Source organism: Panthera uncia, assembly GCF_023721935.1.
Source record: "Panthera uncia isolate 11264 chromosome B2 unlocalized genomic scaffold, Puncia_PCG_1.0 HiC_scaffold_24, whole genome shotgun sequence".
Classification (NCBI taxonomy): Eukaryota; Metazoa; Chordata; class Mammalia; order Carnivora; family Felidae; genus Panthera; species Panthera uncia.
The window spans coordinates 90,104,294-90,129,600 of record NW_026057580.1 but is presented as its reverse complement, the minus strand read 5'-3'; the positions used below and the strand labels follow the sequence as shown (position 1 = coordinate 90,129,600).

Here is a 25,307-nt window from a genome sequence, read left to right as displayed (position 1 = left end):
TTTTTTATTTTGAAAAAAAAAACCTTTTTTCATGTGGCAGTTCTCTCTTTTTCTCCCCCCCCCCCCCCCCCCCGCCCACCTCCCACCCTCAGGTGTAACAATAGCCAGTGTTTACTGGGGTTATAATGTGCTAAGTGCTTGACACAGACTGAGTTATTCAATTCTGCTGACACCCCTAAGACATTGCACTATTTCTTTCCCTCTTTTATAGATGAGGACAAAGAGGTACAGAGGCCAGGTAAAGTGGCCAAGATCTCAATGCTAGAAAGTACAGTGTTGGGGTATGACCTTGGGTCCTCGGCCCAGAGTCGGTGCTCTTGACCACCAGTCTCGGCTGGATACAACAGGGGCAAAATGGGTGCTTATGATGTGTTAGTTCCCTCCTACGCTCATGTCTGGATTTATCTCCAGAGGCCACCGCTGCCTTGTTAAAAATGAGAAGGGAGTTAAAGTGAAAATGTCAGAGCCAAAATGATACCTGGTATTCTTATTACTCTTTGGTCAAGGGCCCTAATGTGAATGTGTTGGGGGCTGGAGTGGGGCACAGGGCAGAGGCAGAAAACAAAGCTCTTTAGGGCAGATGTCAGCCCCAGGATATACTATCCACGCGAGCCCTCCAATTTAACAAGTAGAAGGCCTGGTCTTAGCTCATTGACTTATCTCTGACTTACCTCAACATTGACCCTGGTGGTGGAGGTGTGGTGGTGGTGAGGCAGGGAGAGAGAAAGAGAGAGAACTGAGAGCAGGATGAATTCAGATGAGATTGCTTCAAGAACAGAGACATAAGGGAAGTTCAGAATAGATGGCAATGGCAGAACGAAAGAATGTGGTAATTCTAAAGACATTTAGAAAGAAATGTCCAAAGAATGTCTCTTTTCAGACTTAGGGGCTTCGAACCTAATCACTGGGGAGGCTCGAGATAATCCTCATTTCTGTAGGCGTAGAAATGTGTGTGAGGAGCATTAGGTTAGGGCAAATGCGTTCAGTGTTTTCTGGAAAGGAGAACAAGCAGGCAACTGGGGTTTGTCTGGAACCAGCCTCCCATTGGCAAGCTGCTGAAGGCTGATGGCATCATAGCCAGCAATGCTTCCTTCAATATCTGAGACAGAAAAGTGGCCTCACCAAAATGAAGCTTTTTGGTGGTTTCAGAAATATCCATGCCAGCCAGAAGTGAGTCTTGCACACATTACACTAATCCTTTGGCAACCACAGCCAGGACCTTCTGAAGTCTCCATTTCCTCCTGACTAGCAGGGCTAAAAACTGACATCCTGGGCTCTGAGGGAAAAGTAAAGCATTAGATGTGTTACTTTTTGTTACCCGCACAGCAGACTTCCAGTAGCGAGGTCGCACCACTATCCGCGCGTCTCAAACGTATTCATCTGCATCATCTTTTGGTGAAAAGGAAATTTTCATCGCCTGGAGAAGCCATTGTGTGACCTGCAAGGAGCTGGCCTCAAATCTGGCAAGGCAGGCTTTCAAACAAGGTTATTATCATTGAACAAAGAAAAAAAGTCAAATGTTTGTTTTATTTCTTCATTAATATCTACAATGTTTGCCTTTTGCCATTCAGGATTTAAATAAATATACTCAGTGATGGACATTTACGTCAGTCGCTTAATTTTCTTTTCAGAGTATGAACGGGGCCGGAATGAAAGCCAACTGTTTTATCAAGGTCGTTTTTTTCCAACTGCCTCTGACAGCCTCTGATCTCCTGAATGTGCTATGCCAGGAAGAGCCAACTCCAATATTCCAAGCGTGCCTCATCGTAAGAGAAAGGAGATGTTACAGTTGTTTACAAGACTTTGCTTTAAAGGTCCTCGTGACAGGTCTGTTCTAAATAAAGCGTCTCTTTTGCTTTTCAAAATCGTTTGCATGCACTTTTTCAGGAATGAGTTTCCATACGATGTGCTGCTTGGACACTAGAAGTTATCCTTGTACAGGAACTCCGAGGCGATTTGAAGGACACATGCCCCTGCTGAGCCCTTGCTGCTCAGAGATAAAATCCCCACAGGTGAGCATTGTCCTGCCCTCCTTTTCTGGCCAGAACTCTCGGTCCTGATCCTGTCAGGTGCTTCTCTGAGGTCTGGGAACTGGTAGAGAGGTGAGATGCGGCTAGAGGCCTGGTGTCATGCAAGGAACCAGGCCAGCCTTGGGCTTGATTATCCCGAGGACCAAGCCCACACCCGCCATGGACTGGATTTGAGAACGTGAGTCTTTAATGCCTGTGAGGCGTGGTTATCTTACTAGGAAGACGGAGCCAGTCACACATACTTCACAGGGTTCTGGTCAAAATTAAATTCTTCCCTTCCCTCCCAATCCTCAGTTAGGTTTGCATAACTGCTGTCCTGTTCAGGCTTCAGTCCGCAGCTGAGATGTCACCTCTTCCAGAAATCTTCCCTGTGTCTGGGTAGGAATCCTCCTATGGTCCCTGAGATCACTCTTTCCTCCGCCATAGTGCTTTTCATGCCATATCACATTGTGTCGCTTACCCATTAAACAGTAAGCTCTGTGAGGACAGGAAACGGATATATCTTGCTTATCTGATGCGCGTCATAGTGTTGGGTACATGGTCAGTTCTTGATGCTTGTGGAATGGAATTGAATTAAAGGTTAGTGTACATGTGGCTATGGTGGTAGCTCTTTTCCTATCCTTGTTCTTTCTTTCTTTCTTTCTTTCTTTCTTTCTTTCTTTCTTTCTTCTTTCTTTCAAGTTTATTTGATTTCTTTCATCTCTCTCTCGCGCGCACGCGCGCGCGCGAGAGAGAGAGAGAGAGAGAGAAGAGGAGGAGGGACAGAAAGAGAGATGGAGAGAGAATCCTAAGCAGGCTCCACGCTGTCATCACAGAGCCCAATTCGGGGCTCGAACTCATGGACCGTGAGATCACAACCTGAGCCAAGATTAAGAGTCACATGCTTAACCCACTGACCTGCATAGGTGCCCTCTACCCTTCCTCTTTCTTGAGCACATCACAGCTACAGGTGGACAATTAATAGTGGCCATTTGCTTCCAGGGATGGATTTCTCTTCTGCCCACATGGAGGCTTAATGCTGGAACTGTCTGATTTCTCTGTCTCCACAGGTTATTTATGCATAACATTGCTTCCTGTTTGCATCAAACAGTCTCGCTTTGGACACTTCCTGAAACTTTATTAAAAATTGACTTTTCGATGTGGCTCTGAGACTGATCCTCTCAGGAATGAGTGGTTAGATGGTAAGTCGCTGCATAAGTGGGTCTTGCTGGTGGGGAGAAGAGGAGAACGGGGCATGGGAGGGAGAGGCTGGGTTAGATTTCGGGGGTGGGGGAGAGACCAAACTGGGAAGAGATATGATACAGGTAACACTGACCTCAGCATCCGCATTTGGCAAACTAAAATATCGAAAATAAGAAGATACGCGTCAGTTCGTCAAGGGGGTTTTCTTCTGAAAAGGCTGAGGAAGAGGAAGAGGTAAGATAGAGGGTTGTAGCAAAGGGGGAATAAAAAGCTGCTAGGCCACCAGTTGACCTTAAGACCAAATGAGGCCTGTCTTGGAATAATGGTGGTGTGGGTTTTTCCCCATACTGCTTGGCCCGTAACTACCTCACCGTGACCTCACCTGTGCCTGCCCACTCCTGTCACCTGCCTCCACTGCTGACTCAGGGAAAGCTTTTCCGATTGCTGCAAAACTTGGCCGGGTTTGAAGGGTTTAGGTTCTTGGGAGAAAAAGTTCAGTTCTATTGCCAATCCTAAGTTATGGTGACCTTCTTTAATCGTAATGATTAACTTCATGGCTAAAGATCACTGAGACATGGAAATTCAAGTACCTCTCAGGCAATTTAAAGTAAACCCTACTTCCCCCCAGGGATTACTGGGAAAGTTCACGGAGGAAAGGGAAAAGGGAAAAGGAAAATAAGTCACCATGCCCTCAGAGGATGGAAAATGAAGAAGTTTCTCTGTAGCTTAAGTTAATAAACAGAGTTCAAACCACCTACACTGAGATCTAGGTCCTCAGAAAAGGCCTAAGTTAAGGAGGAATTGAAGGTTTCCGTGGCTGAGTTTAAGAGAGCTGTGGTTGAAGGGTTGAGTAGTGAGTACTCGGCTGTTGGAGTACGAACAAGGAGTATTCATTTGGGGGGTGACTGCACCCTCTCCCCCCTGACGTAAAGCGGAGGGAATGCCACCAGCCATTCACAGCTCTTGTTTGCTTGCTTTGGTTGCATTTACCAACTGTTTATTTCTATTTCTTTTTTGTTTTGTTTGTTTGTTTGCTTTTTTAGTCTTACCAGTTTTATATGTGCTACCAAATAAACTGCTTCAATATATTTGTGTCTTCCAAGGATCGTGGCTCCTCCCCAGTCCAAGAGTCACCATTGTTAGCCCCTAATATCTTCCCACCTCCACCGACTCAGGGCACCTTCCTACCTGAGACTCCTTGAGGCATCACCTTGAGATGGCAGCTTCTCTGTGCTTAAGGCAATTACATCTGGTTTCCAGTATAAACTTTCAGTGACGGCTCCTTTGGCTCTTATCAGCTTATCGCATCTGTACATCGGCTTGCTGGGTATCTCAGATCTGGGTACAGAGAGAATGGGCAGGGGTGAATGGGAAGGGAAAGGTAGTTTGGGAATCGGGAATTCTTCGAACGAAAAGTGCAGGGCTAAGTAGGCAGAATGTGCTGTGATCATCAGAACTGAGTGCCAGATGCACCCTGGAGTCTGGCCAAAGAGCACTGACAGGGGAATGTGGACCAGGCAGAAGGGAGTGACCTTTTTCTGTTTCTTCCCCCTGCCCCCCCTCATTTAAGACACAGAATATTGTATTCAAACCCATCAGAGACATGGGCCATTTGGATCATTGTGTTGGGTTTCGAAGCATAGGTCGGGAATTGTATACGAGGGTGCACAGCACTGGGTACAAAGGAACCCATCAGCCCACAGCTTCCCAAAGTTTAGAAGAGAATAGGCTTCCCTGGAAAGGCAGCACCTTTGTGACATCTTAATCTTCCTCAGTCTTCTCAGTCAACTTAGTATTCTCTCCTTCTTCCTCACCTTCTCCTTCAGCGGAATCCACACCAACCTCCTCATAGCCCTTCAAGTTTTCCCATAGACCACAAGTCTGACTGGATATGTGCCAACTGTGCCTTTGTTCACTAGTGTGTGTGTGTGTGTGTGTGTGTGTGTGTGTGTAAGAACAAGGGGGAAGGAGAATTTTCTGATGCCCGTGAGGACATGGCTGCCCTTCAGGAAGGAGTGATCTTACTTCGAAATTCCCCCTGCCAAGTGCCTTCTCCTCTAGATAAGGAAGGTTAAATGAACATTGCTGACTACCTAGCTGGATTTTTTGTTCTCCTATAGTGAAGAAAGTATTCTAAAGCCTTTGACTGCATAGTCATTAAAAAAATACATACCACTTAAGTGATTGAGATTGAGGCGGGGGTGGGGAGGGGGGAGGATTCTCATTTATGTATACTGGAAAAAGAATCCAAGGAAGGAAAATGTCAAGGTTCTCTGTCAAGAGATGAAGACAGGAAACAGGAAAATATAAGCTCTTCATCTAAAAGGGTAGCCCTTGTTATCCCATAGCTCTCCCCAGTTTTGGGTATAAGGAGGCAAAATATGAGAGAGAAGACTGAGGGGATGAGGGAAAGACCAGAGACTCTATGTCTGTTGCATTCTCCAGGATGGACACAATCCCAGAGTGAAAATGCCGTTCTCCCAATATTGGATATAATTTGGTTGTGAGGCCTATTGCCCTATAAAGTCTCTGGGCTCCTCTGCGTCAGACCTCTGGGTCCTACTACCTTGTTTTTAATTTTTTTTAAAATTTTTATTTTGAGAGAGAGAGAGAGAAACAGAGAGAGAGAGAGAGAGAGAGAGAGAGAGAGAGGGAATGTGCATGTGTGCACATGAATGGGGGAGAGACAGAGAGAGAGGGAGAGAGAGAATCCCACACAGGCTCCAAGCTCAGTGCTGACCCTGATGTGGGGCTCGATCTCACGATGGTGAGATCATGACCTGAGCTGAAGTCAAGAGTCAGATACTTAACTGACTGAGCCACCCAGGCTCCCCTTGTTTTTATTCTTTAGCTAATATACTTCTTAGCGCTTTGCAGTGGCTTGCTCAAGTTTATTGTTTGCCAAATAGTGGTTAACGCACTAAGTGCTTACTAAATCAGAGCATCCTTTTTAAAAAATTTTTTTAATGTTTATTTATTTTAGAGAGAGAGACAGACAGACAGAGAGCAGGGGAGGAGCAGAGAGAGGGAGACACAGAATCTGAAGCAGGGTCCAGGCTCTGAGCTGTCAGCCCAGAGCCCAACACAGGGCTCGAACCCATGGACCACGATATCATGACCTGAGCCCAAGTTGGACACTTAACTGACCGAGCCACTCAGGCACCCCCAGAGCATCCTTTTCTAACTAAATGATTTTAACTAAAATATTATATAAAATATAATTTTAAAAATTAAGCAAACCATAAATGAGAATCAGGACCAACTCTCTCCTAGTTTCTCCCATTTGTATTAAGGGTGAGGCAGACATCATGATGCTCGCTATAATGCTCCCAGCTTAAAATTTCATGTACTCAGTCAGCAAACATTCATTGTGTGCTTGGTAAGTGCTTGGCCAGTGCAGGGTGCAATGGCGTGCAAATAAAACTCTCTGCTCACCCTTTTGGCACACAGGGCGGGTTGGAAGAAACACTGATTAAATAATCAAACCAGTCTATGATTCTAAATCATGATATGTGCTACAGAGGGAAAGTGTCACACACTTATATATTTCCCTGGCGAGTAGAGAAACAGGGGGCTGATTTCATAGCAATGCCAGGCCCTGGATCAAACAGGGTGGGCTTCATGGAAATCTACATCTAAAGGTTATTCTTTCTGCTATGAAGTTGGGAAGAGAAGAGCGAGGATGAACTCAACCGCTGAAGACTTGGATGGACAGTAAGAATTTTATTAGACTCAGGGCAATATTACTTCGCCCAATAAAGCTGGTGGCAATCCTCTTAATGGGTCAGTGACTATCCAAGTGAAACCGACCTAACTTTGGCTCCAAGTCTGTGAGGTCGAGGCATTTTTAAGATCCATCCTTGGAGAAAAATTAACTTTACAAAGGCTCCGCCGAGTTTCAGATGATATTAAACTGCCTTCCTTTCATTAGGAATAACATTCAATGCATTAAAATGAGCACTGGCAGTAAAAAATTTAATTAAAATAATAACTACTGTAACAGCCCAAATAAAAAAAATGATAAAAAATCTAATTAAAAGAAGAGTGGCTACACACACATATTTTAACCCTTCCGTGGGATTTTAAAAATGTCTTCCATAAATTCCCAGGAAATTAGAGTTCCAATTTTATGGCGAAAGGATACATTCTTAGTACATAAAAGTGATGATATTTTGTTTAGACTCCAGAGTTTATATATAACTTTTATTATAAGTTGAAGTGGGCATGCAGAAATTTTCATACCGAAGACAGATATGAGAAAGTTGATTTGAGGGCTAAAATCTATTACTTCCTTTATGATCCTATTCTCATAGGATCATATTTTAAATTCATCATGTGTACATTCCCCGTGTCAATTTTTCTTTTCAGGCTGAAAGAAACTTCACTTCCCCTCTCTCCTGATATCTGAGCCCATGCCCACCATCTCTCCACTGGTCACCTGTCCCTGTGTTACTTCACACACTAATCTGTATAACTTGATTTTGGAGGCCTACAGACCAATAATGCAATAAAGGAATTTGTAATTAATTTTAGTGGGAGACTCTTTACCAATATTTCCCTCTCATTCTTCATGACACTATGTCTATAAGAGGTATTGATTAGTGCTCAAATGAGGACTTAAGCCATAGCTACATACGTTAAAGTGAGTTTTTGGTAACGTCTCACGGTTCTGTTTAATAATTTCTTTAACATTAGTAGCTTTATGCTGGCCAGGCTGACAGATTTTTTAATGTCTTTTAAGAAAAGTTTTTAAGGTTTATTTATTAACTTTGAGAGAAAGAGAGAGAGGGAGAGGGAGAACAAGCTGGGAAGGGGCAGAGGGAAGGAGAGAGAGAGAGAGAGAGAGAGAGAGAGAGAGAGAGAGAATCCCAAGCAGGCCCCACACTGTCAGTGTGGAGCCTGATATGGGGCTTGAACTCAAGACCTGAGTTGAAATCTAACGTTGGATGCTTAATTGACTGAGCCACCCAGGTGCCCCCAGGCTGACATTTTTTTTATAGGCTGAGTAATTTACTTAAATTCAGAAGGCCTGGGCATTCTCAGGAGGCCCCCAGTACTGCTGTCACTCATGCACGTTTGGCAATATCCACTGGCCTTTGCGTCCCCCGGCTTCCACGCTATGTATAGAGGAGTGACTTTCTTTCCAAAAGATGGGGCGTGAAGATGGTTTCCAATTGCATGAAGACAGTAACAACAGGTTTTAAGGATTCGATCTTCACGTGGGATCCTGTGTCTTTAATCACGGGCCGTGCCTATGAATTCTGTTTCTGTTGCAGCTTGATGAAGTGTCAGACGACCAATCAACAGTAGACCTTTCTCTTCAAAGAGATTGTACGACGCTTATCGGAAAGACTTACGGGTCTTGGCTTCTGTGTCTATCTGTTCTCTCTCCCGACCAATTATCAAGCCCAGCTGTGGGAAAACATCTGCTATATCCTGTCGCTCTATATACTACTCACCAAATATTAAACTGGATCAGAAAAATGAATTGGCAGGGAGTATAGAGGTATTATTCCTTTTTTAAAAAAAAAATGTTTATTTCTTTATTTTGAGAGAGAGAGATGCAGAGAGAGAGAGGAAAGAGAGAGAGACAGAGAGAGAGAGGAGGGGGGGGGGAGAGAATCCCAAGCAGGCAGGTTCTGTGCTGTCAGCGCAGAACTTGACTCGGGGCTCGATCTCATGAACCATGAGATCATGACTTGAGCGGAAATCAAGAGTGGGATGCATAACTGACTGAGCCACCCAGGCGCCCCTAAGATGTATTATTTCTGTTTTATATTTTCGGTTGTGCTCTTGCCATTTACTGAAAGAAGCCGCAAGGAATAGCCAAAGCAGAGTGTTTTGGCATACTTCGCCTCGACTCTGACTAATATTACTGAGGACATTGTCCGTCATAATTCTTAGCATCCAAGTAAGTAATTTCTTTTAGACTTAAGTACCAAATACGTTTTGCTTCTCTCTAGGACATCAGTGCTTTTCTCCTCATGGACAATGCATGTAGCTGTAGTTACAGTTAACAATGTAACTGACAACATTTCCATTTTTACTTCTGGTGGCAAGTAACTTAGAAACACTTCAGAATCAAGTACTGTTACTCTTTTGGACCTCTTGGCCTATAAATTGGAGTTCTAATGTTTCCCTCTGATTCTAACAATATAATCTGTTTTATATCTTTCTTGGTGTTTAATTTAATTTAATTTAACTTAAATTTTTTCTGGCATATGTTACCTTTAGGTCACCTCAGAACCTTTGTGATTTAAGGAAGATTATCAATCAGTTAATAAAAAAAAAAAGCCAGAAGTTTCCAGTCATTCTCATAGGTTGTTTTCCTGCACCATTTCTGACAAATGGTCAGGGCCTGTGTGTTTTTTGGATCATCATGTCAGGAGAAGGATGCTTGGAAGAAAAAGCCAGAGTTCTCCTGACGTTGGTTTCCCCTGACATCTCCCGCTATCCAAGGCGGCTCATTTGTCTCTGAGCCAAACTGCCAGGATTCTCAGAGTCCTGCCTCCTCTTGGAAGTAAAGGGACTGAGGTTTGAAAGAGACAATTTATCTCCTCCATGGAAGCAAAAAAGACCCCTACCTTTGTGGTATAAAATGTTGGAACTTTTAGGATTAGTTTTCTTATTTCTACCATCAACCTAATTAAACAACTACATTTTGTCTGAAAGGAAGATCGGAGTTATTTTTATAGTTTCACACCTGTGCGTAGGGCTCCAGGTTTGCCAACAAAAAGAACAACAAAAAGTACTGGGTGAAGTGGGTCATTTGGACACGACAGATTGCAGCGCACCGTCTCCTCCTTGCCTGTGGAGGTCTGTGCTCAGTCCCGGAGTATCCTCTCCCACCACCCTGCCTTATCCATGCCCCAGGGAGTGTGACTTAAGAAGCAAAAAATAAAAAATAAATAAATAAATAAAAATAAAAATTAAAATTAAAAAAAAATTTTAAAAATACTATGACAGCAGGGGGCACCTGGGTGGCTCAGTTAGTTGGGCATCTGACTCTTGATTTTGGCTCCGGTCCTGATCCCAGGATTGTGGGATCGAGCCCTGCGTTGGGCTCCATGCTGAGCATGGGATTCTCTCTCTCTCTCTCTCTCTCTCTCTCTCTCCCTCTGCCTCTCTCTCCAGCTCTCTCTCGCTTCCAATTAAAGACAAAAGAACTATGGCAGGTATGAAGGGACCACAGGAGAAAGGAGAAAATTTTACATTTTAGGACCCCTGAAGGCATTGTTTTCTCTGCCTTTTAAACAAGAAGCCCTGCATTTTCCTTTTTCCTTTTTCTTTTAAATTGAAGAGTAATTGACATACAATATTATATTAGTTTCAAGGGTACAACGTCATGATTTGATATTTATATACATTACAAAATGGTAACCACGATACGTTTAGTTACCATCTGTCAACATACAAAGTCGTTATGATATTATTGACTATATTCCCTGTGCTGTGCCTTGTGGACCTGTGTCTTATTTATTTTATGACTGAAAGACTGAACCTCTTAATCCTATTCACCTATGTCATTCATACACCCACGTCCCTCCCCTCTGGGTACCAGTTTGTTCTCTGTATCTTTGAGTCTGTTTCTGTTTTGTTTTGTTCATTTGTTTTGCTTTTTAGAGTCTACATATAAGTGAAATCTTATGGTACTTCTCTTGCTCTGTTTCACTTATTTCACTTGGCATAATATCCTCTAGGTCCATCCGTATTATCACAAATGGCAAGACTTCATTCTTTTTATGGCCAAGTAATAATATCCCATTGGGTATATATACCACATCTTTATCCATTCATCTATCATTGGAAGCTTAGGCTGCTTCCGTATCTCAGCTATTGTAAATAATGCTGTGATGAACGTAGAGATGCACGTCTTTCTGAGTTTGTGTTTTCATTTTCTTTGGATAAGTACCTGGAAGTGGAGTTGCTGGATCGTTTGGTATTTCTAATTTTAATTTTTGGAGGAAACTCCATACTGTTTCCATAGTGGCTGCATGAAGTTACATTCCTACTAACCGTGCACAAGGGTTCCTTTTTCTCTCCATCCTTGCCAACGCTTGTTATTTCTTGTCTTTTTGATAGCAGCAAGGTGCTCGGCATTTTCATTTTGCAGTTGGCCCAACAATTATGTAGTTGGCTGGGCCTGGGAACTTAGAAGAAAACAGAATCTCCGGCCCCATCCTAGCTCTAAATCAGAATGTTCATTTTCAAGAGTTCTAGGTAATTCACCTACACACTACAGTTTGAGAAGCACTGATCTAGAGGTGTGCTATCCAATCTGACAGTCACTGGCCACATGTGGTTATTGAACCCTTGGAATGTCGCTAGTCCAAAGTGAGATGTGCTGAACGTGGGAAAAAAGCATGCCAGGTTTTGAAAACAGAATGTAAAACATCAACAATTTTTATATCGATTAATGCTGACATGACAACCTTTTGGAGACGTTAGGCTACATAAATATATTATTTAATGTAATTTTACCTATTTCCTTTTCTTCTTTCATGTGGAAGCTATGCAACTTCGCATTGCATAGTGGTTTGCATTTGTGGCTCATATTTGTGGCTCACATTATATTTGTACTGGAAAGCACTGATTAGATCCTCCTTTCTATTTTTTTTTTTTTTCCATTTCAGCCTACATAGCCTCTGTCACATTCTTTCAGGAACAGATTAAATGAGTATTATGTTAAAATGCTAAGCTAATTCCACCTAAAGTGTTAGTGTCAGTACAGTCATTTAACATGGTACCATTTCTAGATATCATTGAGTTTTAACTGGGATCTTTATGCCCTTATTCTATTGCAATGTTCTATAAGCTTAGCTTACATCAACATCCCCTGGAGGGGTTGCTAAAATGACATTCAGAGTGCTGAATCCTGTCCCCCAAAGTCCCTGACTCGGTCTGTCTGAGGCGAGGCCCAAGAATTTCATTACTAACAAGTTCCCAGGTGATACAAAAGCTGCTCGTGTGGAATCCACACTATTCTCATGGCTCCCGACCCTGGCTACAGGTCAGAATTGCCTGCGTAACTTTTGAAAATTTACTGGTGAGTGCCAAAGCCCTGCCTCCAGAAATTGTAATTTAGTTGTTTTGGAATGGGGCTCAGGTAATGATATCTATCTATCTATCTATCTATCTATGAGATATATATATATATTTCAGCTACCTTTTTTTTTTAAAGTTTATTTATTTCTTTATTTTTAGTAATCTCTACACCCAATGTGAGGCTCAAACCCACGACCCGAGACTGAGAGTCACACATTCTTCTGACTGAGCCAGGCAGGTGCCCACCCCGGTAATGATATTTTCAAAAACTCCCCAGGTGATCCTGTCACGAAGCACAGTTGAGAATGAAAGCTTTAATTCAAAAGCAGTAATAAGTGGGAATTATAGGCATTGAGACAGGGCCAGAGTACAGATGCTTTTCTTTTTTCTTTTCCCTTTGGGGGGATAGAGAGCATACCATATGTTTAATCTTCACCCTAACCTGATGGGACATGTAGGCTGATTTGCATAATTTTAATCTGATGGCGCTTAAGACTGGGTTCCGGGAAATATAGTGATTTGCCCACATTGCACAAGAAGATAACAAGAACTCAGTGCTTCCTTCTCTTTACTTGGAACAGCCTGATAAGCTCCTGAGGTGTTAGGAGGCCAAGACTTGGCATCTGAAGCTTCTGTCTCGTGTTTCCCTGTGTGGCTGGCATCTCTGAAACACGTGGCCCAGGCTGTGCTGTGCAGAGGCATTTGATTCACTTCAGGGAAACTTGGCATCCAACGAAGTTACCATTTTCTTTTGTGGGTCTGATGTATTTGTCAAGAAGATGCATTTACGAAATAATTTAATCTCTTGTGTTTGCCTTCAAGTGATGAGAAAAACGTGAATATGAATTCAGTTTAATGATGAATCACCAGCTTAGCCTAGACCCTGATTGGACTGACTCACTCGGTGTATGACTCATGTGTTAGTCAATTTATATTTTTTGAAGATGGATCGCTGTGACTCCTGGAAGTGTTGCATTTTCTCCTTAATTTCTGAAAACCATTATTTACACTTGATAAAAAGAAAATAAATTGTAAATGGCTAATAATGAAATATTACATGTCTATACATGTACATATACATCAAGACTTTGGCAGGGTGAAATGCTGTAGTTTCCAAGGTTACGGCTATAAGGTCAAGTAGGTTATTTGTCTTGACTAGATTAGTAGGAAATATGCTTGTTTCTTGACAAATTATTGGTGTGCTTGAGCAACCATCCCCAGGTTGTGTATTCTGAGTTGCTTCTCAGTAGTTTGAATGAGTTCAAATGATTGTTCATTCGTTCCTGGTTGTTTTGGTCCAAGGCACCAGTGGTAAAAATCCCCAGTGATTATGAGCATTAACACTGTGAGAATTTTTTTAGTTCAGGTTTCTTAAGTTTTGGCTTAGAAACTTCCATTTCTTGAGTTCTCGAGAAACTACATTTCTTGAGTTTTGTCTTAGATCACAGGGGTCTGTTCTCAACATTTAAGGCTATTCTTGCTATTTCCTCTTCTCTTTTAGATACTCACAAACGAATTCCATGTTTCCTGGGTTCTACATTTACCGTCACACCATTCTCTTGCTTTCCCTTCTTTCTAGTAGAGGTCAGACTTACACTTCAAGCCAGGCACACTTACCGCTGATGTGGTGTTGCTCATGGCTCTGTTCTTTGGAACAATTACTATCTTTTACCTTGACAGTTATTCATAATACATTGAGAAGATACCTCTTCACAAACCAAATGGTAGGTTATTGGATGGCAGAAATCAATCTTGTATATCAAAGTAGCCAAAGTCATATGCTGATAATTTTAGCAGGATCCTTTAAAATGACCAGAAATACATGTCCTTTTCTTAGGACAACCCATAATATAGAAAATGTTTTAAAATATCTGATGATTCCAAATATTAGTGATGCAGAGAGAACTACATTTAAACATTTTTTAAGTTAATAAAAATGGAAATGGTTGGTTTGAATTTTGTCTCTCTTGGTTCCCTAAATTTGTATTGCTGAAGATACTATTTTTTAAGGCTATTTTTACTTTTTTTTTTTACTTTTATTTTTTATTTTTAAAGCTATTTATTTTTGAGAGAGAGGGAGACAGAGCATGAGTGGGGTAGGGGCAGAGAGAGAGAGAGAGAGAGGGCTCTTACTCAAGAGCAGTGAGATCATGATCTGAGCAGAAGTCTGCTGCTTAACTAAATGAGCCACCCAGGCTCCCTGAAGATACTATCGATCAGTAAAATGTTTAAAAGAACTCTAATAGGTATGCAGAGAGCCTATGTTGTTGTTTTGTTTTTTTAAAAATAAACAACTTGGAGTTTATCTGAAAGAAGTGAGCGTGAAAGGTTTGGCAAACAACTTCAAAACAAGCCGATGTAAATAATTTGTGAAAATAGTCTGCTAAAACTATCTGGAAAAATTTTAAAGTCTGTCTAAGACCTATATAACTGTGTACACAGGCAGGTATCTTTAATTTTCCCAAAGTGATTTTTGGTATATTTGTTTTCTGGTCTATAATAGTCAGAGACTTTTAACTGCAAATAACAGAAACCTAATATAAACACTTGAAGGCAGAAAAATAAATGTTAGGAATGCAGGGTCCCAAGTTTGTTCTCAGAGCTCTGTTTTCTTCTCTTGACTTTTTTACATATTGGCTTTATTTTCATCTATGATCTAAATAAGATGGCTTCTTTTTTAATGGTTAAGAAAGATGGCTATAGGCCACCCCAGATTTCATTTTTCTTATAACTTGCCACCCTAGAGGGAGGAGACTCTTTCTCATACTACTTCTATGTAGGAAATCTCAGAGAAGAGTGCAGTTGATCCCGCTTGGCCCATAGATCTATTCCTGAATCAATCATAATGGAAAGGGGAAGGCTCACTCTGGTGTCTCCTACTAGAGACCAAGAATGGGTAGGGTCAGCCTCACTAAAACCACATAAACCATACTCCTTTAAGGAAAAATGTGTACTGTTATTGGAAGAAAAGAGAGAGCTGGGTTAGATAGACAAGATACAACAGATGTCCACTATTAGGCCACTTTATGTTTTTTTTTGTTTTTATAAGCTGTAATTTAGTGATTTTTACATATGTTTTTGAGTGTATGAGCGTTTTTGTGTGTTCAGTTTTTTTTTTTTTTGTTTGAAATACATGCTCATATTCTTTAAAGGAAAGTTCAGTTTTTACTGGGAAACATATTAACTTACATCCAGAGCTCAGCAGGTCTCCAGAGTTTGTCCTTGGCATTGCTTTGGAAGCTCTGAACTGTAAATAATCTGGTTAATAACCACATGGAAATAGAGAAGAAAGAAATGGAAATGCAATGTATAAAGGGAGAAATAATTCTTCAATTGTTTCTACAACACTGCCTTACAAAAAGTCCCAAATGTGGGCAAACACTTCCCCGCTATTGCATAAGCCCCCAGGAAGCCTGCTTGTTCCCCCTCCTAATATAACCACCATCCTGACTTCCAAACCCATAGATTAGTTTGCCTGCTTCTCAATTTATGTAAATGAAATCATGCAGTATGTACTCTTTTGTGTCTGGTTTACTTCACTCAGTATTATGCTTGTGACATTTCTCTATGTTGTTGAGTGCAGTTTGGTCCTTTTCATTACTCTTTGGTATTTCATTGTAGGCATATTTCACATTTTATTTAACATTCTGTTATTGATGGATATTTGGGTTGTTTCCAGTTTTGGGCTACTATGAAAAGTATTGCTGTATGGGAAGCATATGTATACTTTTCTCTTGCTTATATACCTAGAAAAGAATTTGCTGGATCATAGTATATTAATATATTTAGCATTAGTAGATGTGTCAAATTTATTTTCAAAGTGATTTGTGCCAGTTATACTCCTACCAACAATTAATGAAAATTCGAATTGTTTTCACATACCTACTAACATTTGATATTATCAGAGTTTTAAATTTTAGCTATGTTGAAGGATTTACATATTTTTTTTCTTATTGTGATTTTAATTTGCATTTCCCTGATGACTAATGTGGTTGGGCATCTTTTCATGTGTTAATTTCATTTGTTTATTTTGTCCCTTGGAGTGCTTGTTCAAGTCTCTTGCCCATTTCTTACTGGGTTCTCTTTTTCATATGGATTTGTAGGAATTCTTTATAAACTCTGGACAAAAGACTACACAAACATACACTCATATTTGTGGCTTGTTTTTTCAAGTCTTTTTTCACACCTTTTTCATAATTTTTTCACAGGTATCATTAAATGAAGGGAAATTCTTATTTTACTAGATTTCAATCTACCACTCTTTTCTTTTATCAGTAGGTGCTTTGTACATCTTTAAGATTCTTTCTTGGGTATTCTTGGGCCTTTGCATCTCCATATACATTTCACAATCAGCTTGTCAATTTCCATAAAAAGCTTGCTGGTGTTGGGATTGCTTTGAATCAAAATTTTTGGAAGATCTCTCTTAGGAAGTCATGTTTAGACTGAGGCTTGAAGGATTAAAAGGAGCCAGTTATGTAAGGAGAAGGTGGGGAGAAAGAATTTTCTAGGGCAAAGAAAACATAATGTGCAAAGGTTCAAAGTATAATAAAACTTAGCAAAGTTGAGAAACTGAAGGTGACCTGTGTGGCTGAAGAAAAGGGACTGACTGGGGTGTTGTGAGTCAAAGCTCAGATCCTACAGTTTTAAAGGTAATGGTAAAGGATTTGATTAACAAGCGATTAGGAGAGACTAAGAAATTGTTGCTATTTTTTTTATAAGATTTTACTTTGGCATTTACTCAATTCTCTGTTGTTTTTTTTTTATAGGTCATTTAATTTGAAAAGCCCTCAGAAATTTACGAAGCTATAATTTGATTCTCTTTGAATGAAAACAAAAGTGTAACGTGAGCTTCGTTGGATTCCATGACTCAAATTTGGGCTGAATACATCCATGGGTACTTTCTGAACCCATTCAACTCCCACTATCCCTTGTATTAGAACTTAGTGCACTAAACCATTTCTTTGAAAACTAGGCAAAAATGTACCCCATGTGACTCAGTATATGTTCATTTCATGTCTACTTTCATTCTTCTTTGTTCACTGGGAAGAATCACAAAAGAGATGAGTCAACAGTAAATGCAGGAGTGTGAATCTGTGCCCATTATCCTCAAGCATCCATAGAAACACTTGTAGCTTAGAACTCTTATCAAAAGGCCTTTTGTTATTTCAAGGGCAGCGCTAACATGCACAGTGACTATATGTTTTTGAATGCTTCAAAGAATCTTTTCTATTCTCCAGTAAGAATACAGCTGCCTTAGCAATTGTAACACCACTTCATGTATAAAATGCTCTCCAAGTGAGTCCACACCATTATATTTATGTCAAAATGGTCAACCTTTACAATAGTACTTTGTATCAGAGTGATTACACATGGCTCTAGAAAGTGAATTCTTGTTACTTTGTCTTACTGCCATAAAAAGAACACAGTTCAATAAATAGTCCAGTAGGTTTAAGGACAAGTTACATTGTTAAACTCTTTTGAGGATGTAGAGATGATGGAGGCTGGAAAATGAATTGTAAAGGCCTTACCCATGCCTGAGCACAGGGGGGTGGGGTGCTTTTACGGAAAATGCTGAAGGACAGAGTGGGAGAAAATTGAAGAAAAAGACACAATTGGGGAGAATTTAATAAGCAGGAGTGAGCTATAAATAAAAGTGTTGTTAATCCTTGCTTTTCGCAGCTCTGCTCTGCCTTGAAGCCCTGGCCTCACCAACTGGTGTGGTCTGGAAAAGTCTTGTCCTTTGAAGTCACTTACTGAGTAGGCTGGGGTACATTTCTTCAGAGTACATAGTTAATTCTGGCTCTGAGCTCCACTGTGAGCTCCTGAGCCCTTGTTAGGGTCTAGTCTCTTTTCTGAGGGTATGATCATGTTCCCCAAATTCTCAGTTATAGTCTGGGCTCCATAACCAATGGGGCAGCCTCCTGGAACTCCCATGTTTCTTCCTGCTTGGTTTCTGAATGTGCTTCTGGCAAGAGACTTTCCTCCTGTAGCCCAACTGCCAGGCCTAGGGCCCCTCAGGAATTGGCACTGGCATATCATCCATAGGTTGTCAACTTTCTTGGGCACAGATGTGGATGGTAGGCTTACCATCCTAGCAGTAGGGCCAGTCTAGCTACTTCATTTGTCCCTTAGCTATCATCCCACTTTGAGTTCTCTTTTCATTCCTTAACCGGCCGTGAAGAAGCGTCCTTCAAATTATCCTCACTTCTATAGGTAGTTATGCTGGAGTGAGAGTTGCCTTTTTGCCTTTCAGAGTTCCACCATACATTTGACAAATTGTTTCTATATATCCCTAGTCTCCCATTGCTTTTGATCCAAGGCCTCATTATATAGAAAAAAATGGAAGGCTGATGTCCATCAGGTTCATAGTTCTTATGTACCCATCTTCCAAAGGAATCTGGCCTCAGAGAACTATCAAGCTTACTGACATCTTAAAACACCATATGGAAGATACTGTCTCTCAGAGTTAGTGTTTGTCCTGCCTGCTATTGCATATACTATGAATCAGTGAATAGGACACAACACTATTCTTCTAGTGACAGAAGACACAGGTTTGTGTACAAGGGATGTAAGTTGAAGTGGTTCCTTACATGAAGTTCCTAATGATATACCACCTACACCTAGATTTCATCTAATCTCTGTAACTCTGGGCTCACTTGACTTAGAGATTTCAGATCCTAAGAGACCTATGTATCTATCAGAAACACAAGAGCATTTCCACCAAATTGAAAACTGAGACTATCACCTGCCTATCTGGGCTCTTTTTTTTTTTTTTCATGTTTTTTTTCCCCAGTTTTATTGAGTTATAATTAACATATAATATTATGTAAGTTTAAGGTGTACAATGTAATGATTTGATATACATACATATATATGTTGTAAAATGATTACCACAATAAAGTTAATTAACACCTTTACCACCTCACATAGCTACTATTTATGTGTGTGTGTGTGTGTGCGTGTGTGGTGAGAACTTTTAAGATTTAACCTTTTAGCAACTCTGGTCACCATACTTTACATTAAATCCCAAGAACTTACTTCTTTTATAATTGGAAGTTGGTACCCTTTGGCCACTTTCACCCATATCCCCTTCACGTCCACCCCTGGCAACGATCAACATACTCTCTGTTTCTGTGAGTTCAGTTTTTTAGATTCCACATGTAAGTGAGAGCCTACCCTATTTGTTTTACTTTGTCTGACATATTTCACTTAGCATAATGTTCTCAAAGTTCACTCATGTCCATGGATGAGTAATATTCCTCTGTGTGTGTGTGTGTGTGTGTGTATCACATTTTCTTTATCCGTTCATTTGTCAACAGATACTTAAATTGTTTCCACGTCTCAGATCTTGTAAACAATGTTTTAATAAACATAAGTGCAGATATTTCCTCAAGTAGTGATTTCATTTCTTTTGGTTATATACCCAGAACTGGGATTGCAAGATAATACAGTAGTTCTATTTTTAATTTTTTAGGGACTGTCATACTGTTTTCCACAGTGACCACCCAATTTACATTCACCAAGGTGCAAAAAGTTTCCCTTTTCTCTACATTCACCCCAACACTTGTTTTCTCTTGTCTTTTTTTGAGAAGAGCTAATCTAACAGGTGTGAGGTGATATCCCATTGTGGTTTTGATTTGCATTTTCCTGATGATCAGTGCTATTGATCATCTTTGCATTTAGCTGTGGACCATTTGTATATTTTCTTCGGAAAAATATCTATTCAGGTCCTTTGCCCATTTTGTAATCAGATTGTTTGTTTGTTGCTGAGTTGTACAGATCTTCTAATATATTTTGGATATAACCCCATTATCATATTTATGATTTGCAAATATTTTGTCTCATTTTGTAGATAGCCTTTTCATTTTGTTGATTGTTTGTTTGCTGTGTAGAAGCTTTTTAGTTTGAGGTAGTCCCATTTACTTATTTAGCTTTGCTTTTGTTCGTGCTTTTTGTGTCATATCCAAATGATCATTGCCGAGACCAATGCCAAGAAGCATTTTCCTTATGGTTTTCTTCCTATGAATTTTGTGATTTTGAGTCTTATATTTAAGCCTATAGTTCATATCAAGTTAATTTTTGTGAGTTATGTGAGATGGGGGTCCAGTTTCATTCTTTTGAAAGTGTATGTCCAGTTTTCCCAGCACCATTTATTTAAGAGACCATCTTTGTTCCATTTTAATATTCTTGGCTCGCTTTTGTTCCATTTTAATATTCTTGGCTCGCTTATCAAATGTTAGTTGATCACATGCATGGTTTATTTCTGGGTTCTTGGTCCTATTCTATTGGTCTATGTGTCTTTTTTATGCCAATACCATACTGTTTTGATTACTATAGCTTTGTAGTATTGTCTGAAATTAGAACATGTGATCAAATCCAGCTTCATTCTTTTTCTCAGGGTTTCTTTGGCTTTTTGGGGTCTCCTGTGGTTCACACAGATTTTTACAAATTTTCCCTGTTTCTGTAAAAAAATTCATTGAAATTTTTGTAGAGATTGCATTGAATCCATAGATGACTTTGGGTAGCATGGGTATTTTAACAATATTAATTCTTCCAATCCATGAACATGGACTATCTTTTCATTTATTTATGTCTTTTCCATTTCTTTCATTAATGTCTTATAGTTTTCAGCGTATAGATATTTCACCTCCTTGAATATATTTATTCCTAAGTATTTTATTGGTTTTGATGCTATTATGAATGGGCTTCTTTTCTTTGTTTCTTTTTCAGATATCTCAATGTTAGTGTATAGAAATGCAACTGATTTTGTATATTGATTTTGTATCCTGCAAAGTCACTGAGACCAAGTTGCATTACATTAAGTGCAAGCATTTGTTATTTACTTATTATTTTTGAAGGAAGGGTTTAAGCATAAAGGCTTATAAGGATATTGGGCCACCAAAGGTGAGAAAGTGAGGTGATCATTTGTTGTATTTTTGGCTGTCTAGAAAATGGAGCAACCTCCCCATTTGGGGGATATTTCATATTAGAATAATCTTGGTGAGGGCAGTACCCTGTTTCTTAAGGATGCTGAAAGATCTACCCATGAAATGTGGTGTACAGGATTGTCACCAGGCTCAAATGGTCTGAAGTTTATGGAATGGTATGGAATCCTGAGTGAGTGCGGCAAAGATGAGATGATGGCTAGAATTAATTTGCATCAAGATGTCCCATATCTTAGGTATTTTCAAGAATGTGGAACAATGGAAGTAATCCAGAAACCTACTTAATAGCTCATTAAGATTATCCAGTGGATGTTACATATTAAGAATGTTTATTGTTGTCCTGCTTTTTAAAAATGTTTTTTAATTTATTTTTGAAAGAGAGAGAGAGAGAGCATGAGTGGGGGGGTGCAGAGAGTGAGGGGCAGAGAGTGAGTGGGGAGGGGCAGAGAGTGAGTGAGGGGCAGAAGATCCAAGCAGTGAGCCTGATGCAGGGCTCAAACTCACAACCATGAGATCATTACCTGAACTGAAGCCAGATGGGCAACCAACAGCACCACCCAGGTGCCCCAGCTGTCCTGCTTTTTAAAAAATTATCTCCCCTTCCCTGAAACTGCAGTATGGTACAAACAAATAATTGTATAATAATTCTGACGTGTGTGCTATGTTTTTTTCCTATTTATTCCTAGCACCTAATCTGACATGTTGCCAAGTACTTGACAAATGTTTGTATAAATGCATTTCAGGAGAAAGGAAATACAGTATTATCAATGAAAAAACTTTGTTTCCTGCATTCTTCAAAGAAATTTCTAGTAATATAACATTGAGAATTTTATTTCAATTTTGCGTATTTGTTAGCAGTATTATTACTCTGTTTATCTCTACAACAAGTACTCTTTACTTTTTAAATTTCCTAATACTTTACTTCTTTAATTCCTAATTTAAATTCCTAATACTTTACTTTCTGATCTACCTGGTAGTTCTAAAAAAAGCAATCATTTTTCTTCAGTTTAGAGATTAAGCTCGTGAAATTTATTGCCAGAATTCTTTTTTTTATTTAAAAAAATTTTTTTAACGTTTATTTGTTTTTGAGACAGAGAGAGGCAGAGCATGAACAGGGGAGGGGCAGAGAGAGAGGGAGATACAGAATCCAAAACAGGCTCCAGGCTCTGAGCTGTCAGCATAGAGCCCGACGCGGGGCTCGAACTCAGGGACCGTGAGATCATGACCTGAGCCGAAGTCGGAAGCTTAACCGACAGAGCCACCCAGGCGCCCCCAGAATTCTTTAAAATATAGATGGCCAGTGATACTCTACATATTGATGAAACCATCACTGATTTGGAAATCACTGGTGTGCCATTTTTGCTCATATCTTCAAGGACATTAAAACACACAGTTTATTGGCTTCAAAATTTCATGGAATAGTATTGCAAAGATGATTTGATTCAAATGTCTGAGAACCAGCAGACCGAATATCCTCATCACCTCTGTGAGAGCAACCTTTTTGAAAAATGTAGTAATCTACGTAAAACTATGTAACAATCAAAAGAAGCGAAATGGGAAGAACCAAGAGTTGAAGTAGGTATCCCACTGATTTTTAAAGTTTAAACATTTTCCTTTTGGAAAAAAGTGTCAGTATACTCAATGTAGAGTTGTTTTCCATAGCAGATAAGTCTAGTCGATGCCTTCCTGGGCTATAGGAATATTTATTGGTGTTGAATCGCCTTACCCATGATAAATATTTAGAATGTGATTTCTCATTCTAGTTAGTTAATATATCTGAAAATGGACATGTGGCTTGATCAGGAAACTTACAAAGTTTCTTTCTTCTTTTTGGATTTATACTTAATGAAATTTTACAGACTCCTCATACAGAAAAATCGCTAATAGGGGCGCCTGGGTGGCGCAGTCGGTTAAGCGTCCGACTTCAGCCAGGTCACGATCTCGCGGTCCGTGAGTTCGAGCCCCGCGTCAGGCTCTGGGCTGATGGCTCGGAGCCTGGAGCCTGTTTCCGATTCTGTGTCTCCCTCTCTCTCTGCCCCTCCCCCGTTCATGCTTTGTCTCTCTCTGTCCCAAAAATAAATAAAAAACATTGAAAAAAAATAAATTAAAAAAAAAATAAAAAAAAGAAAAATCGCTAATAATTTCAGTGTTACAATTTGCGCTGAAAAACACAGCACATTTTCCCTCTAACTCTTACCTCTATCTAGCACACATTCTACACAAGTACCTAAGAGCTGAAGAGATTGGTGAAAATCCAATAAACTGCCTGACTTGAGTACACTTTTCCCAACAAAAGAAGTAATTGTACTGAAGCTAAAGCAACTTAGTTCCAATCATGCAATTTGTTATTGAGCTGCCCGCCCGATAACAGGTGGCAGTGTTTGTTACAAGGTTGGAGGGAAAGGAGCCAGTAGAAACTACTCCTGGCACCTTCTGACCATCTGCAGTTACCTCTTAGATTCCTATTAAATTACAGCATCTGATCTGCAAAATTAAGTTTCCTTTTAAAAAGTGAGTTACGAGGAAGAAAGAATCGGAGAGAAAGTGTGGGCTCAAGCGAAATCAGTCTTTGCATCGGAGAAGCACAGAGAAGCCATTGAGGGATTAAAGATGACCTCCTCTGAGGACATCAGCCTCTTCTCCCAGACTTCTCTCACACTGCCTCAGCAGATGCAGAAGCCAGTCACAGGGCAGAGGTTATGTGGGTGCTGGGGTGTGGGGTGGGGCTTGCTGGCCCGACGCACTCATGGAAGCTGTGTGGTAGTCCTGCGTGTGGACTGTCCTGCAGCTGGGCTGAGACGGGGGACAGAGTGGCCTCCACCAAGAAACTAGTGGAAAGGGCTTGGCACTCAGATGTGCTTCCTTCCAGTTCCAGCTCTGTCTGGCTAGCTACTGAGGCAGAGTTTACTTCCTCTCTCTACGGATCAACTTCCTAGAAGGATTAATGTGAGGATTAGGTATAAGGTATCCAGCCCAGTGCCTGAAGTTAGCAAAGTTTTGATAAATGGTGATGATGCTGCTGGAGGTGATGAGGAAGAGGACGAGGGGGAGAATAAAGATGAGGAAGAAGATGATGATTAAAAGAGCCAAGCATTGATTAAGGGTGGATTTTACCTGAACTTTGGATGAATCCAGATTACTACCCAAATGAAAGTATGTTCTTTATCCGCACTAGGTGAGACCAGGCGTTACAATGCGCCATGCACCTTCCTGTTTTTTTTTTTTTAATGTTTATTTATTTATTTATTCTGAAAGAGCAAGAGAGAGCGAGCAAGCACAGATACACACACACACACACACACACACACACACACACACGTGCATGAGTGGGGGAGGGTCAGAGAGAGAGGGAGAGAGAAGAATCCCAAGGAGACTCCACTGTCAGTGCAGAGTCCCAGGCAGGGCTGGAACTCATGAACCTTGAGATCATGACCTAGGCTGAAATCAAGAGTTGGATGCTTAACCGACTCAGCCACCCAGGAGCCCCAAACCTTCCTGTTTTTAAAAGAAGATTTCACACACACAGACTTGCTGTCATTTCTAACCACATGTTAAAATTCATAAAAACAAAGAATGTCAGTCTTCAAACAAAATTGAATTATTACAAAACACATTTGGGTGACATAATTTTAATTTTAAATTAGATTTTCTTCATTTTTTAGGAAAAGAGAGAATTTACCATATGTAGGGAATTTTGAACATTCTAAAAAAACAGGAAAATGCAACAAAATAACTGATGATCTTGGCTTTTGGCTATTTTCTGCATCAAAAATAAAATTAATAAGTATTTTTTTCAGGTAGAATGTTACAAAAACATTGTCATGCATCATTTGAGATGATTTCTACTAACATCTTTTTCTGAGAAGTCCTTAAAGGCACTAGCTTCATAGTGATGGTGGAGAAATTGATAACTGGACAGAGTTATTGAACAAACTTTTAACTTTCATTTTGGGACTCCCGAGGGGTGTGTGTGTGTGTGTGTGTGCATACATATCTCTATCTATATCTCTATCTATCTCTCTCTCTATATATATATAAGTATATATAGATATGTATATACACACATGTAGATATTCTATATTTAGAGTAATTTAAGATATTAGAA

The 25,307-nt window shown here is 40.2% G+C and overlaps 1 long non-coding RNA gene across 1 annotated transcript; it reads left to right on the top strand.

The window, feature by feature from the left end:
- The first annotated feature begins 1,674 nt into the window (after nucleotides 1–1,674).
- On the top strand, nucleotides 1,675–10,029 carry LOC125938925 (uncharacterized). The gene is made up of 5 exons (XR_007462862.1): nucleotides 1,675–1,766; nucleotides 1,888–2,012; nucleotides 3,080–3,211; nucleotides 8,489–8,718; nucleotides 9,023–10,029. It is a non-coding gene; the product is annotated as an uncharacterized LOC125938925 (long non-coding RNA).
- Nucleotides 10,030–25,307: the final 15,278 nt, after the last annotated feature.